General features: G+C 38.8%; 1 long non-coding RNA gene across 3 annotated transcripts in view; it reads right to left on the bottom strand.

The window, feature by feature from the left end:
* LOC105233304 (uncharacterized) overlaps positions 1–18887 on the bottom strand; it is a 1563509-nt gene that overhangs the window by 861612 nt on the left and 683010 nt on the right. The gene's annotated exons all lie outside the window — the stretch shown is intronic.

The raw sequence follows: 18887 nt of genomic DNA, 5'->3' as shown, positions 1-18887 counted from the left end.
GCCAACTTACGGGTCCATTTCTTGAGATGAATTGTTGTCCGAAGTTTTCCCTCAAAATGGCCATAGAATCGCGAGCTGTGTGGCATGTAGCGCCATCTTGTTGAAACCACATGTCAACCAAGTTCAGTTCTTCCATTTTTGGCAACAAAAAGTTTGTTAGCATCGAACGATAGCGATCGCCATTCACCGTAACGTTGCGTCCAACAGCATCTTTGAAAAAATGCGGTCCAATGATTCCACCAGCGTACAAACCACACCAAACAGTGCATTTTTCGGGATGCATGGGCAGTTCTTGAACGGCTTCTGGTTGCTCTTCACCCCAAATGCGGCAATTTTGCTTATTTACGTAGCCATTCAACCAGAAATGAGCCTCATCGCTGAACAAAATTTGTCGATAAAAAAGCGCGAAACACATTTCGAACCGAACACTGATTTTGGTAATAAAATTCAATGATTTGCAAGCGTTGCTCGTTAGTAAGTCTATTCATGATGAAATGTCAAAGCATACTGAGCATCTTTCTCTTTGACACCATGTCTGAAATCCCACGTGATCTGTCAAATACTAATGCATGAAAATCCTAACCTCAAAAAAATCACCCGTTATATTAGCATCTCTCAAAATTGTAATAGATCCACTTATTAACTATTTCTAATATTGTAACTACTTAACTACATTCATCTGGTAACACTGTATTCAGCAAACTAAAATATTTAATCCCGTTATAATATTGATCACCTCATATTAGATTCTCTAATTCGTCCTATTCCTTTTGATCATCGGACGAGACCACACGTGTTCTATCGCACGCAACATAAAACTTTTATATTCATATTAAAAATTTATTTGTAAGTCGGATTTATTTGTAAGTAAATAAATACAATTAAATTAAGTAAGTAGCTAGTTAAATAGTGTTTTACTTATTAACACCTTAACCGCTACATTGGTGACCCCGACGACAGAAATTCATGCAATATACCGAAGTTAAAATCACATTGGCGACGCTCACAACATACCCGACGTCCTACGCCCGGCGTACAAGCTCAAAATCAACGTGATTTATGGACTAGTTGCTACATTGGGAACACGTTATTTTGATGTGTGTACCATAACCTCTACTTGTGAGCCACAATCGTCAAAATAACAGCCCTATTCTCATGCCCTCACAAAAGTCACCAACCTCACTACAGTGATGTTTCTCACTGTAGTGAGGGTTACCTTATTCTGGCAAAAATTCGGAAGCTCAAATGCTCACTATTATCACAAATATCTGTGACGTGTGAAAGCAGCCATAATAATAGAAAACATCTGTGTTTGTTTTGTTTTAAATCAATATTTTGCATTTTTTAAAAAGTATTTGAGCATGGAGGAACTGTTCTTTGTATATGCAGAAGTCGAATATATCTTTTGATCTGCGTTTCCTGGCGTGTTTGTATTTTTACGGGCATGGCTCTTACCAAAAATGCGTTGGTAATAGTTATATGCTCTCTATGAGCCAATCCTCTGTAAAAATAAATATATACATATATGTAAGTTACTTACTGTCACTGTACATTTTACTTCCTCTAAGAATGAATAAAAAGACATCTACATATGTTTAAATAATTAATTTTATTTTATTTCATTTTTTTACATTTTTATTATTACTTTTTTAATTATTATATATATGAAATTATTGTATATATATGTAGAAAAACACCATACTCGTGTGCACTCGACAGTCAAACAATTATAACAATATAGAACTTTATTTAAATATATGAAAATATTACACTTATGCAAATTTATAGAATGTTCTCAAATATTTCGTACTCGTTATTTTACGTTGTTCACTCGCTGACGGTTGCTTGTTGACTGTCCCTTTTGGTTGCTGCCACTTGCTTTATTTTATCTGACACTTGTTGGGCAACAGAGTTGTCATCGCTTACATATATATGTATATGTATATTTAAAATTTGCAAAATTACTTACATATGCTGATTATCCATTTGTGTGTCCATTTTTGTATGCTTATTTTTATTAAAAAAGCTGTTTGACAGCAAAAAGCTTTTTACCTCACGTGGTGACTTTTTTAAGCTTTTTTCATGGTGCCCCCACTCATTTTTCAACTCATAATTCTTTTACGCACGTCGACCTATCTATTTGTTCTACCAATATTGCTCCAAAAGTGAATAGCCGAACTCTTGATAGTTTATGTGGTAGTGACCACTACCCAATAGTAACTGAAATTGCAACGTCATCCTTTGCCAGGGCCTTTCCTAAACCAAAGTTCCTGACAGGAAAAGCAGACTGGTCAAAATACGCGCAAAAGGCAATTCTGTTCTGCGATCAAATCCCGGTATCTCAAAATGTCAATAAAGTCCGCAAACTGTGTTTAAACCTCATAAAAAAGTAGTTCCATACTGGTCAAAGGAGTTGGAGAGCTTAAGAAATTTAAAACAGCACAACTGGAGAAAATACAAGCGTTCCAGAACAGAAGCCTACCTGATTTTATACAAGAAAGCAAATGCTATTTTTCGTAAAAAAACTAAAGAAGCAAAACGAATGTGCTTCGAAAAACTTACCACAGAAATAAATCCCAGTTCCAATCCTAAAAAGATTTGGTCGGACATTAAAATGCTAACTGGCTCACCTTCCCAAGTCAATATAAATTTTGTTAATAGCCCAACTGGCCCAATATTCGAACCCAAGGCGATAGCTGAACAGTTTGCCTCCACTTGGTCTACGTATTCTAGCGACTCGAACTTTAGTTCCGCTTTTATAGATAAAAAATATGATACTCTGAACCGCAGCTACAATCAGTTCAACTCATCAGCTAAAATAATAGAATCTAGAATTCGAAAGCACAATATCTTCTCTGTCAGGGAAAACCCCTGGAGCAGATAGAATTTCATACGATATGATAAAAAACTTGCCTCTGCCGCTTAAATCACGATTAATCAATCTGTACAATCAAATTTTAACGAGCGGAGTTTATCCACAAAACTGGAAAATCGCTACAATTGTCCCCATACCAAAGTCTACTAACCCGTCCTCAGAAGTTCTAAATTATAGACCTATTTCACTTATATGTTGCATGAGTAAGTTAATAGAAAAAATCGTTTCAAAACGAATTATGTGGTATACTTCGAAACACAGTTTAATTAGCCCACATCAGTTCGCTTTCAAAGAGGGGCAAGGAACTTCCGACGCGTTCCTTATTTTCGAAAATTTTGTCACATATGGGTTGTCTTCCCGCAATCATATTTCTACGCTTAGTCTAGATTTCGAAAAGGCTTTTGATCGTGTCGGAGCTCACATAGTTCTACGACAATTAGAAATATGGAAATTAGGTAATAAAATATATCATTTTATCAAGTCTTTTCTCACTAATCGTAAATTCAAAGTAAAAATAAATAATGTTTTTTCCAGTTTACATAACCAACAAAATGGAATCCCACAAGGATCCCCCCTTTCCGTAATGCTCTTTGCTATCGCCTTTAATGAATTAAGTCACATAATTAGCAGACATAAGAACATTTCCCATATTATTTATGCAGATGACGTTTTACTCTATTCTAAAATAAGTAATCTAAACACTGTTGAAAATAAATTTTTAAAAATACTAACCGATATCTCTAAGTGGTCAAATTGTTCTGGAGCGACTCTGTCGCTTAATAAGTGCAAATGTTTTCATATTTGCCACAAACATAAATGTACGGATATAAACTTAGTTCATAATAATATTAATATATTAAATGTTTCTAGCTTATGTTTCCTTGGAATTACTTTCGACAAACGTTTAACTTTTAAAGAGCACTGTCTTAGGTTAAAAAAAAGCCTAGCTGTCAGGTTAAATATTATTAAATATCTATCTTCTAAGCACTGCCTTGTTCATCCAAACACCTTAATTAATGTTACTAAGGCGATAATATTGTCGAAGATTGACTATGGCTTACCAATATACGGAAATTGTGCAAAGAGTAATATAAATCTGATCTCTTCAACATATCATGCAGCCGTTCGAAGGAGTATACGTGCCTTTCCAACATCCCCGATTCAATGCATCTTAGCCGAAGCTGGAATGCCTACCCTACAAGAAAGAATTGAATATACCACTATGAGGGTTATCCCAAAGATCTTTCTCTGCAGAAATAGTTTTATGTATGACACTATCACATCGATATGGGCCGCTAATATAACTTCAAAACGCACGACAACATTGCAAAGAGTGCTGGAATACGCTAAAATTTTAGGAATAGACTCGAAACCATCTTTTCTGCCTCCCGTCAGTTCACTACCTTGGGACTTAAGCTACTCATCTTTCCTTCTCGGTTTAACAAATCACGCCAAGTCAACCACAAACCCAATAGTATTCCAGCGCCTTTTTGAAGAATACAGATCTCCTTTTCGCCATGAATGGAAAATGTACTACACCGATGGGTCAAAGTCGAAGGACCACACGTCATTCGCTGTGGTCCAAGCTGATAGGAAAACAGTAATAGCAGGGCACCTACCAAATTATGGATCAGTGTACACGGCAGAGGCGGTTGCAATATACCACGCAATACTAGCAGCATCAGAATCTAACGAGAAGACGATAATCTGCACAGACAGTATGTCAACTATTGCTAGTATCATGAATATTACTAACAAGGCACCCCTAGTTTCTGAAATACGCAACAAACTTATACAAAAAGGCAAAGAAATCAAAATTATGTGCATTCCTGGTCACGCTGGAATTATTGGCAATGAATTAGCGGATCTGAAAGCAAAATCAGTTGCAATGGAGCCATTATTTACTTTCAATTATATGGTGAGGAAGGATATCTTTCTACTCGTCAATAACTTCCTTAAAGAACAGAAAATAAATTCTTGGAACAGTGTGCAAAACCATTACTCGAACTCCAACACAACTGGCATGCAGCCGCATATTCCGTCCACTTGCCGAACAAACGACATTATTGCTTTTACTCGACTTCGGATTGGGCATACTATAGCCACGCACTCGTACCTGCTAAACGGTTCAAATAGGCCACGCTGCGAATTCTGCACTTATCCATCGCTTACAGTTAAACATCTTCTCGATGAATGCACTAAGTTCAGTGCAACTAGAAACGTACTATTTGATGACCAACCCGTTTCAAATACGCTCAAGGTTTTTGCTGAGGAAAACATCCACAAAGTAGCCGAATTTTTGTCCAAAACTGGCCTTAGAAAGTTAATCTAATTCTCTAATTGTAAGTTATCTTAGATCCAATTAACTTCCTTTACTAACATCAATTATTTTAATAATTGTACTGACAGTAATATTGATCTCATATTTAACTTTTACTGGCTAATATATTAATATTCTAAGACAATATAGTTTTATTAGAGCAGTAAGCCGTAAGCCCTGGCAGCTAGTGCTTCTTACTCTGTAAGATAATAATTATATTATTATTTTTCTTTTAATAAATAAATAAATAAATAAATAAGCTTTTTTCTTATGATGTTTGAGCAAGAATAGCCTCACAAATTATGCCTCACAAGAAATCTCTCAAATACATATTTCCTCTCAACAACCATCAAGCCATCGCCGTTATTAACAAAGGGGAATCCAGGTCAAACACACGACAGAATAACAAGCCGAGGTCACGCAACCAGTCCCAACAACATAGGCTGAGCTCCAACGGGTTTTGTTACTACCACTCAAAATACGGTAAAAACGCTATTCGGTGCAAACCAGGTTGCACATTTCCGGAAACGCCTTAGAGAGTCGCTGATGACGGGTAGTGATTCTCTGAAAAATTCTCACCGTCTTTACATTAGAGATCGAACCTCTGGTACCCAATATCTGGTAGACACAGGTTCCGATTTATCGGTTTTCCCAAAAAAGTGGTCGAAAAATGCAACACCAACAATTGGTCATACGCTACAAGCAGCAAACGGATCCATCATCCAAACATATGGAAAACGGTTATTGTCTCTTAATCTAGGTCTTCGCCGTGATTTTTTGTGGCAATTTATCATCGCCGACGTCACGAAACCAATCATCGGGGCTGACTTCTTGAGTCACTTTGAATTATTAGTCGCTCACGGCTCACGGCTCGGCTTATTAATCCGAAAGGACGACAGCTGTATCAAACTGTTATAAATAGACACAATAACCTTGAAATAATATTTCCTGGTAAGCTGACATATTGGCCTAGTGATCGTAAGAAAATACCAGATGTAATTGATTTTGCTGTAATCAAAAATATAGATAAATCGCAACCATGTGCTGATACATGTACTGATCTGTCTTCTGATCACTCTCCTATACTAATAAAGTTATGTGAATAACCCATATTCGTTAATCCAAAAGTGTGTCTAACTTCTTATAAAACGAATTGGCTAAATTATAAAAAATACGTCAGTAGCCATATTGAGTACAAAATAAATACAGGAAGAGATATTGACGAAAGCATAAGAGAAGTCAATGATATTGTATAATAACCAGCGTAGCTGTCTTAGCAACACCAATCAAAAGCTATAAGCCGCTGGGTTTCAGAAAAATCTCTAATGGAGAAATAGAAGTGCTTATAAATGAAATAAATATAGTTTAAAAAACTAAAAAGCACGCTTTTAAAGCATATCATACTAAAAAGTGAAAAATAATTCTTTGTATAAACTAACAATAACAATGAAGGAAAAATTCCTGCATTACTGTGAAAGTAGAGTGGAATGCTCGATATATGAAAAATATGTCACAAAGGACCCTAAACAGAAATACTATTATTCGGAAAATCAGTAAATATTTTCCTTACACTGTTTTCTCATTTTAGAAAAATAAATTAAGATTTAGATATTCTCTTTTAAAAAGACACTTCTCAAATACTCACTTTCCTCATGTAATATACTATTTGTAAATATTTCCAAATCAAAACTCTTTATCAAACTAATATTTGTTGCAATAAACTACTAAACTTTAAGATATTATAAACATAAAGTATTAACATTTCATTTTATAAATTAGTTCACATTTTTTATCCGTATTTTTGAATTAAATTACTACTTTATTTATTTCTTCCAAGAAAAAAGCAAAGCCGAAGAATTTCTTAGAGATTTTTGTAATGAAGTAGGTCTTCTTAAAGCAAACGGACTGAAAGTAGGTAGAAATCAGGTAATAAAACAGTTCGATACTAGGTTCTTTACTTGTGATTCACCCGCTGATGCTTTTGTGACTGGAGTTATAAAATTATTAAAATTGCTTATTTCTAAAAGAAATATTTCCGTAATGAATGAGAATTTTGTCGAATAGTGCGTGAATTGGAATTTGACAATTGGAAATCAAGAGAGTTCCAACAATTTTTGTTATATACAGAAGAACATAAATTAAATGTAGCTGACAAAATTTTGAAAGAATTTGTTAATTTGTTTTCAAGTATACACGGCGACCACTCAATCAGCTTTAATATACACGGTTTGTTACATTTAACTGACTGCGTAAGACGGTTTGACGCGATTAATAATTTCAAAATTTAGGGTATTTTCGTTAGACTTTAAAAGAGATAAGGATAGCTTTTGTTATTCAGAGAAAACAGGGATTATAAAACTCATTGGCGAAAAAATAGAGGGCGATGTTTTTATAGGCCTTCTTTTTTTGAGACTTACGATTATTTTCAAGAGCTAGTTGGTCCTGCAGACTTATGAATACTTGTAGGTTAAGTTTCAGAAAATGAGGTAATTTTAAGTAGCTTAGATATTAAATACACCATACTTGTTGGAACAAGAAGCGTTTTTCTTGCTTTATTTTATTATTTTAAAAATGCGGGGGTGTAAAACAAATTAAAGTGCAGTGTGCTCTTGTTCACGGTTTATTAGCGAGAGATTTATTTGCAAAGTTCTACATATGTATATACATAACACAGGTCAACAAAAAAAAATTTTTTTTTTTGGGTTTCTGTTCTCATGCTTGAATTCTGATTCTAGACATTGAAAAACACTTAAATATTAATTTTTAGTTCTTTTAGTTTGCTTTGGGCTGATCTACATCGATAAGTATATTTTAATTTATTTCATAAATCAAAAATTGCAGCACTTAGATTAACCCGAAAATAAACAGTACACCAACACACCACACGCATTATGACACCACACATAATTAACAAAAGGGACCGACGGACGCCGCCCGGCCTCTTTTGTTCTTCATCCGCGCGCATACACGTTTATAAAAAAATGTATTTTAATTTTTCTTTACAAAAATTAGTAGTCTTTAGTCTTGTTATTTGACATTTATATATTATTGTTTATCACACATCTTGAATAAAAACGACTCTTGTATCTAAAAAAAAGTTTTCTAATTATAATCTATAGTGAAATTGTAGAAAAAATATAAAAATCAGTCATTTCTGCTTAAAAATCGAAAAATTGCTCTAATTTCTACAAAAGCAAACTTTAACTGGAAAAAAAAATTTTTTCCTTATTTTTGACATAGGAGAAACTAAAATTTAACATGTAGATGTCAGACCCAAAAATCGTGTTGACCGGCGATGAGGCGCAGACAATGGAAATACGAGCTTATGCCATCAATGACATCGATCAAGTAATTTACCTCCTTAACTGCAGCAAATGTCTTCTTGCGTTTCTCTTTGTTCACAATATCCATATCAAGCTCAATATTGCCTGTGTACCTTGCCCATTTCACTGCGTTTTCTTGCAAAAAGTGAGGACCAGAAAACCATATCGAAGATTTGAGCTCAGCAGCAGGGCAGCCTCGAGATACTAGGTCGGCTGGATTCTCTTTGGAAGGCACATACCTCCATTGTCCACCTGCAGTCAGTTTCTGTATGTCAGATACCCCGTTGCCCACGAACGTTGACAGCGTACAGAATGTTGTTTTACCCAATGTAGAACTAGTTGCGAGTCAGTCCAAAAGAAAGTAGTTATGCGAGCAGTGGAGCATATGTTCTTTATCTTAGCATACAGGCAAGCGAGAAGGTGGGCACCGCAAAGTTCAAGTTTTGGGAGAGACTGCTTTTTTACTGGTGCGACCCTTGTTTTCGAAGTGAGTAAATGTACAGCAACCTGTCCGTCGGAGTCTTCTGTGCGTATGTAAATCGCCGATCCGTATGCCCGAATTGATGCGTCCCAAATCCATGCAACTGTATGTCGCGAACATTTGGTAGCAGACAATAACGAGGTAGGCTGAGTGATGAAAGCGAGTTAAGAGATGCTAAACAACAATTCCAGGCTTGGTGTATATGTTGGGGAACCGACTCGTCCCAATCTAATTTTAGCAGCCACAATTCCTGCATGATTATTTTGGATGTTGTCACGAGTGGTGAGAGCACTCCAAGTGGATCAAACAGCGATGAAGCGATAGACAGTATTGTGCGTTTTGTGACAGACTTGTGAACTTGCTTTGGTGTGAATGAAAACAACAACGTGTCGTTGCGTTGATTCCAAGTCAGCCCAAGTGCACTTGATGTAAAATCGTCGGTAATGTTAAGCTCTTTCATAGTTTGGCTTTCCATGAAATCTGGGTGATTGGAATGCCACTTGGAAAGAGGAAACTGTCCGCGTCGAAGTATCTCAATAACTTCTTTCTTTAATCTGTGTAAGGTATCTGTGTCATCTGCACCACATAGAAAATCATCTACATAGAACGAAGTTTTTACAGCCGTAGCGCCAATTGGAAATTCTGCCATATGCTTCTCTGCTAAGTAGTGAAGGCTTCGCACTGCTAAATATGGAGCTGACGCGGTACCATATGTCACAGTGTTGAGCTGGTATGTGAGAAGATCTGCATCTGCAGAAGCTCGCCAAAGAATTTAATGAAATTTACGATCATTTTTATTCAACGATACTTGCCTGTACATTTTAGTGACATCTGTGGTGATAGCGTAACGATACAAACGGAAACGCAGTAGCAACATGTACAGCTCTGTTTGGATGGTTGGTCCAACTAAAAGCAAATCATTTAGCGATGTTTGTGTCGTAGTTCGGCAAGAGGCGTCGAACACTACTCGTAACTAGGTTTCAGTACGCAGTAATGTGGTATGTAATAGTGTGGTTCATCTAATTTCGGCGCTTTTACTGCAGACATGTGACCAAGACGATCGTATTCTTCCATGAATGAGACGTACTGGGAATAAGTGTCTGGCGACTGCGAAAGACGGCGTTCGATTGCTAGGAATCGGCGACGAGCGATGTCGAATGAGGCTCCAAGTGCAGCGGGATTGTCCTTAAATGGCAGCCTCACAATTATGCGTCCAGTAGTATCTTGCTGTGTTGTGGCTATAAAATGACGTTCACAAATCCGATGATCAAGTGAAATAGGGTTGGGTTTCCAGTCGACACTTTCGAGCTCCCAAAAGCGTTGCATGTTTGCGTCAATAGAGTCTTCACGAAATAGCAGACATGACTTTGAAGGCGTATAGTGCTTCGACTGGTACCTTCCAGAAACCACCCAGCCAAATAATGTTTTTTGCATTGTAGGTAAATTTTGGCCAAGCTTTATTTGACCAACAGCGAGAGCTTCAAAAAATGCCTCTGTTCCAAGCAACAGATCGATGCGTCGAGGTTTGAGTGGTGTTGGCTGGCAAATTCCAGTTCAATGTGTCAATTTCAGCGTCAGGTTGGTATGCAATATGGGGTGTGATACCAAACTGGAGCGAAAGTTGAAATGCTGATGTTCGTGACTTAATTGTTGTGGTGGTTCGAGCTTTAAGATTGGTAGCTGAATCACCTATGCTGTGAATGCCAATGTGATACTTTTCTCGACGAAGGTGAAGCCTTTGTGCGAACTCATCTGTCATGAAATTCACTTGAGAACATGAGTCGAGAAGAGCTCTTCCAAGCTTGTAGGTACCCGTGGAATCTTTAACTAGAACAAAAGCTGTTGCTAAAATGACCTGCCCGTGATCCGTTGTCTCCATATGCGAATGCGTGGCTGCTAGTTGGTTGTATGTATGAGGTTTGGTTGAATATGATGATGGTTAAAACGATTGCGATACAGAAAGAGATGTTGGACTTGCAAGTGTAGGCAGAGTCGCGTTGTCATGATGCAAGAGCGTATGATGCGTTCTGTTACAGGAGCGGCAGCGATGCTTCGACGCACACTGAGCTACTTTGTGACCATTGCTCAGACAATTGATACAGAGGTCGTATTTCTTGGCAGCATCGTAGCGTTGATTCGTGTTCATGTCCTTAAATTAAGAACACCCAATAATTTTGTGTTTATCGCTAGAGCAATGAACACACGAAGGCTTAGTGATGGCGAATGATGAGTTCTGTCCAGGGGTAGTAATCCGAATTGGTTTGGTGGACTCGAACTTATGGTGTGACGAGGAGTCGGATGAATGCAAAAACTGACAGTGGCGTTCTAAAACTTGGGTGCATTGTATCCAAGTTGGAAGCGATTTGTAGTCTAGTGATTCATTCCATTTTTTGCGAGTTTGCTGATCACATTTTCCAATAACAATGTAAACCAGCATTGCTTGTGCGATATTGGAGCTCGTGCCCAATGATTCTAACGAACTAAATATGACTGATGCCTTGTCAGTCAAACTACGCAATCGTTGATAGTTTGATTTATCGGCTGTTTGCAGCGTGAATATGGAGGCAATTCCTTCCAAAAAAAATTAGAGTGGGATTATCGAAGCGTTCCCTGAGTCTGTCTAAAGCTTTCGGATAGTTTTCGCTGGTGACCTGGAAGGCTCTTACGGTTTCCAGAGCTGGACCTCTAAGACACGACAACAAATAATTAAATCGTTCTATATTTGATAGTCTAGGTTCCCGAGCGACAAGTTGAGTAAAAAATGCAATAAAGTGTTTGTATTCTGCATAGTTTCCGCTAAAAGTAGGCAGCGACAACTTTGGCAAGAATGATGGCGTGGAAACAGGAGTTGGAGCTGTTGTCTCGGGGTAATTAATTGTAACGTTTCCTTCGTCTCCAAGTTGTGCTTGAATGCAAAGTTTAGCTGTGACATAGCTATCCCCTAAATCTGCGCGACCTTTGTCTGATGGATCTAAATCTTCAATGTCAGCTTAGACTGAAAGTGCTTGCTTAAAGAATGACTCTAGAATTCCCAGCTGGCACTGTAACTCGGCTTTTCATCAAAGTCTTTTGATCCCTCAACTATAGATTTAATGCGCGATATATTGCGTTTTATATTAGCACGTTTGCGTTTCGAGTGTTCAAGAGACATTTTTACGTTTATTTTTGGACACCCTTAATGTAATCGAAGAGAATAACTACCAGCGGTCAATAATAACGACGGCAAAAAACGAAGTTATATACAGATCACTAATAATGCGTAGTCTCACTAAACAATGTCTCACTAACGTTTAGTGCAGGCAGCTTATGCAAAAAAAATGTAGAGAAAGCATGTAACTAATAAAGCGCGATAATAACTGTTAGCAGAGCTCTCAGAATAGATGCGTTGACAGAATAGCGGCGACGGTGCAGAGCAACCCACGTTCAGCTGAGCAGTGCAGTAGGCGGTGACTTATGTTGAGTAAGCGATGATCTGCTAACAAAGGCAGCGAATGCAACTCCGTTAACCAAAATGTTCCAAACGGTGAAGTAGCGAATTATGTATGCATGTAAATGGATAAACGTAGTTATGTATGACGATAAGTAATTTGTTTTTATACATACGCTTTCCAATGAGCGGTAATTTCAGCAACAGTAGAAATTCTTAAAATCTCACCAGACAAATCATCCGATCGCAAACCAGTTATGTGCAAATAAACGGAAATCAGTCCAGGAACCCACCATCAACTTTATGTAGTTTATGTACTGATTGCTTCACTAAGTATTCGTTGGACGTGTATATTTTTTAATGCAATTGATGCAATTTCAGGAACCACCATTAGGTTTTTCAAAGTTTTTCACACTTTGCACAAAAATAAACTTAATTTACACTGCCCCATGTTGGGCGCCAAAATGTTGGAGCAAGAAACGTTTTTCTTACTTTATTTTATTATTTTAAAAATGCGGGGGTGTAAAACAAATTAAAGTGCAGTGTGCTCTTGTTCATGGTTCATTAGCGAGTGATTTATTTGCAAAGTTCTTCGTATGTATATACATAATTACTCTTTAGAAGATTTGAGCATTAACATAAGTAAAGAAAATTATGAGTACAATATGTGTATGTATACATGTGTGTATAAATGTAAGCAACGTAAATTGAGTTATTAACAAGCAATGAGATAAAAAGAGAGTTACATATACTTATTAACAATTCATTACTTTTACCCGCAGCACGGGTCACTCTCATTAGGGTGACCCAACAATACCTATGGATGATGTAATACCCTTAAATCCACACATTCATAAATTTTTTTTTATGATTTTTCATAGAATGAATTTCGATGACCTGGTGGAAGAAATAGATTACGAAGTGGAATGCTCACAACCGTTGGGCCCCCATAGAGGTTGTATTGAACAAATATTTTGCAGTTTTTAATAATATCTTTTTACAGATAAGGTGTTAAAAATTTGTCTTATAATCTCGTTTGCGCTCCTCCAGTAGAATCATCAAGAATTGTAGTACCGTCACCATAGTCTGGCGGCCATGCAGGCATAATGTATTAATACATAAATATATTAGTATTTGATTAAAAACATACATATATATATGTATCTCAGAAATAATCTAGAAGCTGGATGCCATTGAGACACATCTCACTGCCATTGAAAAAGTTTACGGCCTTACGAACAAAGTAAGTAATACAGTTTTACATTTCCAAAATAAAACTGAAGCAAATTTTTATATTTTAATTTTCAAGATGCATTACAAGACATACTTTCACAATAAGAAAGCACGGATGTTATGGTAAATATTTTGCTTTTAAATAAATGTATAATGAAGGCTAAGAACGCTAAAGGCAGTGTGGACATACTGCGTGGTATGTTTTCAGACCATGGAATGTACCATTACAATTTAGAGGGGCGCAAAGAGAAAGAATCTCTACTAAAGCTAAAGTGCGTAGGGTTAGTTTTTGGTAGGTTTTTTCTTACTGATATATATTTGAATGCCTTAACTTATAACGTTTCATTTTAGATATATTTCCTTACAAGGGCAAAAACACAATCGGTGGGGAGCTCCGGAGATTTGTGGCCTTAAGCCACAATCGTTTTAAATAAAAAAAAACATAAACTTATGCTAATTAATATAAATTTTCTTGTATATATAATATTAGTTGCACGTTATGCATATTAGTTCTAAGTTGTATATATTAGTTTTGGAGGATGGTGTCATGTGTAGAAGTTCACGTAAGTGAGGATAGTTCTCTGATCGCCATTCACTTGGGAGTGGCCAGAAACGATTCTTTTACATATGACTCAAGCAGCTCACGACTTCCGGTCTTTGACCAAGTATCCTCTGGGTAGCCTAAGAACATCCGTTTGAAGACGAGCTAAAGTGAGAAGGTGAAACATCCCCTGCATAGGGTTGTGCGCTGAGTTTGGACCCGCCACGTAAAAAAACACTCCCAATGAAAAATGAACAACAGCCTCGGATGAGAGAACCCCCTTTTGATGACGACCATGGCAAACGAATTAAGGACTATGATTTGAGGGCATGCACCTGGAAAGTCCGGTCCCTTAATTTGGGAAGATGCCGCTGCCCAGCTGGTTGATGTTCTCGTGAAAATGAAGGCTGACATCACCGCCGTCCAAGAAATGCGATGAACGGGACAAGGACAGATACGAGTAGGTCCTTGTGGCATTTACTACAGTGGCCATATAAAGGAGCGCAAGTTTGGTGTGGTATTCGTGGTGGGAGAGAGACTCCGTCGCCGAGTACTATCATTCACTCCGGTGAATGAACGTCTAGCCAAAATCCGCATCATAGCGAGGTTCTTCAACATATCGCTGATTTGCGACCTGATGGAAGAGAAGGACGATGTGACCAAAGATGGCTTTTATGATGCCTCCGCAACGATGTCAAAATCGTGCTTGGCGACTTTAACGCCAGGGTGGGCAAAGAAGGTAGCTTTGGTACTAAGGTCGGTAAATTCAGCCTCCACGAGGAAACATCCCCAAATGGGTTGAGGCTAATCGACTTCGCCGGTGCCCGAAATATGGTAATCTGTAGTAGTAGGTTCCAGTATAAGAAAATTTATCAAGCTACCTGGCTGTCTCCGGATCGAAAAACGGAAGACACGTCTCCAGTCTGTTAGATTTGCGTGCGCTCCGAGGTCCTAACATGGACTCGGACCACTATATTGTTGCAGCCAAGATTCGCACCCACCTATGTGCAGCAAAAAACGCACGCCAACAAACACAAGGAAGGTTCGACGTCGAGAAGCTGCAATCACAACAGACAGCCGAACGTTTTTCTACTCGGCTTGCACTCCTGCTCTCTGAGAGCACTCATCAACAATTCGGTATAAGGGAACTGTGGGACGGCATTTCAAACTCCTTACGTACAGCTGCAACCGAAACCATTGGTTTTCGGAAAGTGCAAAAGAACAGCTGGTACGACGAGGAGTGCCGTGTCGCAGCGGAGAGAAAACAGGCTGCCTACCTCGCAACGTTACGATCGACCACAACACGTGCGGGATGGGATAGATTCCCGGAGTTGAAGAGGGAAGCCAGACGCATTTGCAGGCAGAAGAAGAAAGAGGCCGAAATGCGTGAGTACGAACAGCTTGATAAGCTGGCCGACAGGGGTAATGCTCGAAAATTCTACGAAAAAATGCGGCGGCTTACAGAAGGTTTCAAGACCGGAGCATACTCTGATCTAGTTACCGATGCCCAGAGCATACTTAAATTATGGAGGGAACACTTCTCCAGCCTGCTGAATGGCAGTGAAAGCACAACACCGGGAGAAGGCGAACCCGATCCCCCAATCAATGACGATGGAGCAGACGTTCCATTACCCGGCCATGAAGAAGTTCCAATAGTAATTGCCCACCTGAAGAACAACAAAGCGGCAGGGGCCGATGGATTGCCGGCCGAGCTATTCAAACACGGCGGCGAAAAACTGATAAGGAGAATACATCAGCTTCTTTGTAAAATATGGTCGGACGAAAGCATGCCAAACGATTGGAATCTAAGTGTACTCTGCCCAATCCATAAAAAAGGAGACCCCACAATCTGCGCCAATTACCGTGGGATTAGCCTCTTCAACATCGCATATAAGGTTCTATCGAGCGTATTGTGTGAAAGATTAAAGCCCACCGTCAACAAACTGATTAGGCCTTATCAGTGTGGCTTCAGACCTGGTAAATCAACAACCGACCAGATATTCACCATGCGCCAAATCCTGGAAAAGACCCGTGAAAGGAGAATCGACACTCACCACCTATTCGTCGATTTCAAAGCTGCTTTCGACAGCACGAAAAGGAGCTGCCTTTAAGCCGCGATGTCTGAATTTGGTATGCCCGCAAAACCTCTCCGAGCCGTTCGATAACAAACGAGGTTTCAGACATGGCGATTCCCCATCGTGCGACTTTTTCAACCTGCTTCTGGAGAAAATAGTTCGAGCTGCAGAACTCAACAGAGAAGGTACCATCTGCTATAAGAGTGTACAACTGCTGGCGTATGCCGATGATATTGATATCATCGGCCTCAACACCCGCGCCGTTAGTTCTGCTTTCTCCAGACTGGACAAGGAAGCAAAACAAATGGGTCAGGCAGTGAACGAGGGCAAGACGAAATATCTCCTGTCATCAAACAAACAGTCGTCGCACTCGCGACTTGACACTCACGTTCAGTGTTGACAGTCATAACTTTGAAATTGTAGATAATTTCGTCTATCTTGGAACCAGCGTAAACACAGAGGCCTGGACGATGTCAACAACGGATGAGTCGACGTTGCGAGTTTTCGAGAGAAAAGTTCTGCGAAAGATTTATGGTCCTTTGCGCCTCGGCCACGGCGAATATCGCATTCGATGGAACGATGAGCTGGACGAGATATACGACGACATTGACATAGTTCAGCGAATTAACCGGATGGACGAAAACACTCCAGCTCTGAAAGTATTCGACGCAGTACCCACCGCGGGAAGCAGAGAAAGAGGAAGACCTCCACTCCGTTGGAAGGACCAAGTGGAGAAGGACCTGGCTTCGCTTGGAATATCTAATTGGCGCCACGTTGCGAAAAGAAGAATCGACTGGCGTGCGGTTGTTAACTCGGCTATAATCGCGTAAGCGGTGTCTACGCCAAGTAAGAAGAAGAAGAAGAATTTTTGCTTTGCTGATAAATAAGCATGTTCAATGATATTTGAACAACCGTCATTTGGAGGAGAGTATACAGAGTGGCCGAACTTTTTTGGCATGTTTCAAATAGTAATACACGATGACACAGAATTTTCAAACTTGGAAAAATTCCAGCATCTTCGTTCATGCCTAAAGGGAGCTGCACTGGATACCATCCAATTACTTGAAATGCGTGACGAAAACTACACAATTGCTATGAAAATACTTAGTCAAATATTCAGTAATTGACTTTAATTTTTCAGGCGCACATTCAAGAGCTATTCGCATTGCAGAGGGTGAGCACTGACTGGAAGTCAGGAGAGTTGCGTTCGCTGGTGGACAAATTAGTATCGCATGTTCGGGCCTTGCATTCGTTGGGTTTATTCGAACAAATAGCTGATTGTGTGCTTCAGTAAATCGCTGCACAGAAATTGGATCCCGAAGCACGCACATTATGGGAAGAAATGGTTCAGGTTGACGAGTTGCCCACGTGGACGCACAGGGCTACGGTCTTGCAAAGGAGATGTCAAACATTAGAAAATGTGACTCATGCTATGGTAACAAAAACACCTAGCACACAGGTGAGCAATACAAAGTATCGTAAAAATGCATTTGTTGTTTCTAAGACTTCCACCAAGAGTTTTGTGATTTGTCAAAAACATGACCATATTGTGAACACGTGCCCTCTATTTGCAAGTTTACATCCAAGTAACAAGTGGAAGGAAACCAAAAGAGCATGTCTGTGTATAAATTGCCTCAAACCAGGACATCAGGTGCAGCAATGTAATTCTTCTACATATCGTTGTTGCTCAGTGAAGCATCATACCCTGCTGCATTTTACTCAAGTCCACCAAGCGGTAACTGGTATTTCTGAAATCACACCTGGGGGCTTACTCTGCAAAGCGATGTGAAAGACAATGCGATTCGAAAGCCCAATGCGATGCGATAGGCAATTGATACTCTGTATTGCTTACGCATCACTAACAATGTTGTTCACCTTTGCTTTTTTTCTTTTTATGTAATAGTTGGCATTACTTCCAAAAATGTCAAAGTACGAGTATAAACGAGAAAAATAAAGAAAATAATAATAATTTTTTCATTAAAACTGTGTTGAATAATTTAAAAATGAATTCTGTGGCATTTTGGGATCATTATTATTCTCAGGAAAGAATTGATAAAAGAATTATTCGAGATAATTCGGACATTATGTCTCTAAGCGATAAAAGATTAGTAAAAAATTGCAGTTTTAAAATGTACTTAACATCTACACATTTAGTGTTTTTAGCTTGATGCAAAATTTCCGCCTCAATAAGCACGGCTCTTATGTTTTGGACAACATAAGACCCCAATTAAAAACCGCTCAAAGGACCATATCAATTCCAGAAATTGTAAAACTGTCAACAACCTAGAAGTTCTTCGCACAGGGCGGGTATCAACGCTCGGTCGGCCAAGATAGGCATTCAGGGCTAGCCCAACAATCGTTTTCCCGATGCATCTTGGAAGTGTGCGATGCCATCGAGAAAACTCTGTGCCCAAAGCATATGGTGTTTCCCTTGACCATTGAGGAAAACATTTAAGCAAATAGAACCTTTTACTTGACGTCCGGAATTCCAGGCGTAATTGGAGTGATTGATGGGACCCACATCCAGTTGATACGACCATCACGGAATGAACATTTATTTTTTAATCGTAAACTAAAACACAGCATGAATGCAATGGTAGTAAGAACATTCA

This window comes from Bactrocera dorsalis, chromosome 2 (assembly GCF_023373825.1).
Source record: "Bactrocera dorsalis isolate Fly_Bdor chromosome 2, ASM2337382v1, whole genome shotgun sequence".
Classification (NCBI taxonomy): Eukaryota; Metazoa; Arthropoda; class Insecta; order Diptera; family Tephritidae; genus Bactrocera; species Bactrocera dorsalis.
The sequence above is the reverse complement of the archived record's forward strand: the minus strand, read 5'-3'. Positions and strand labels throughout refer to the sequence as shown.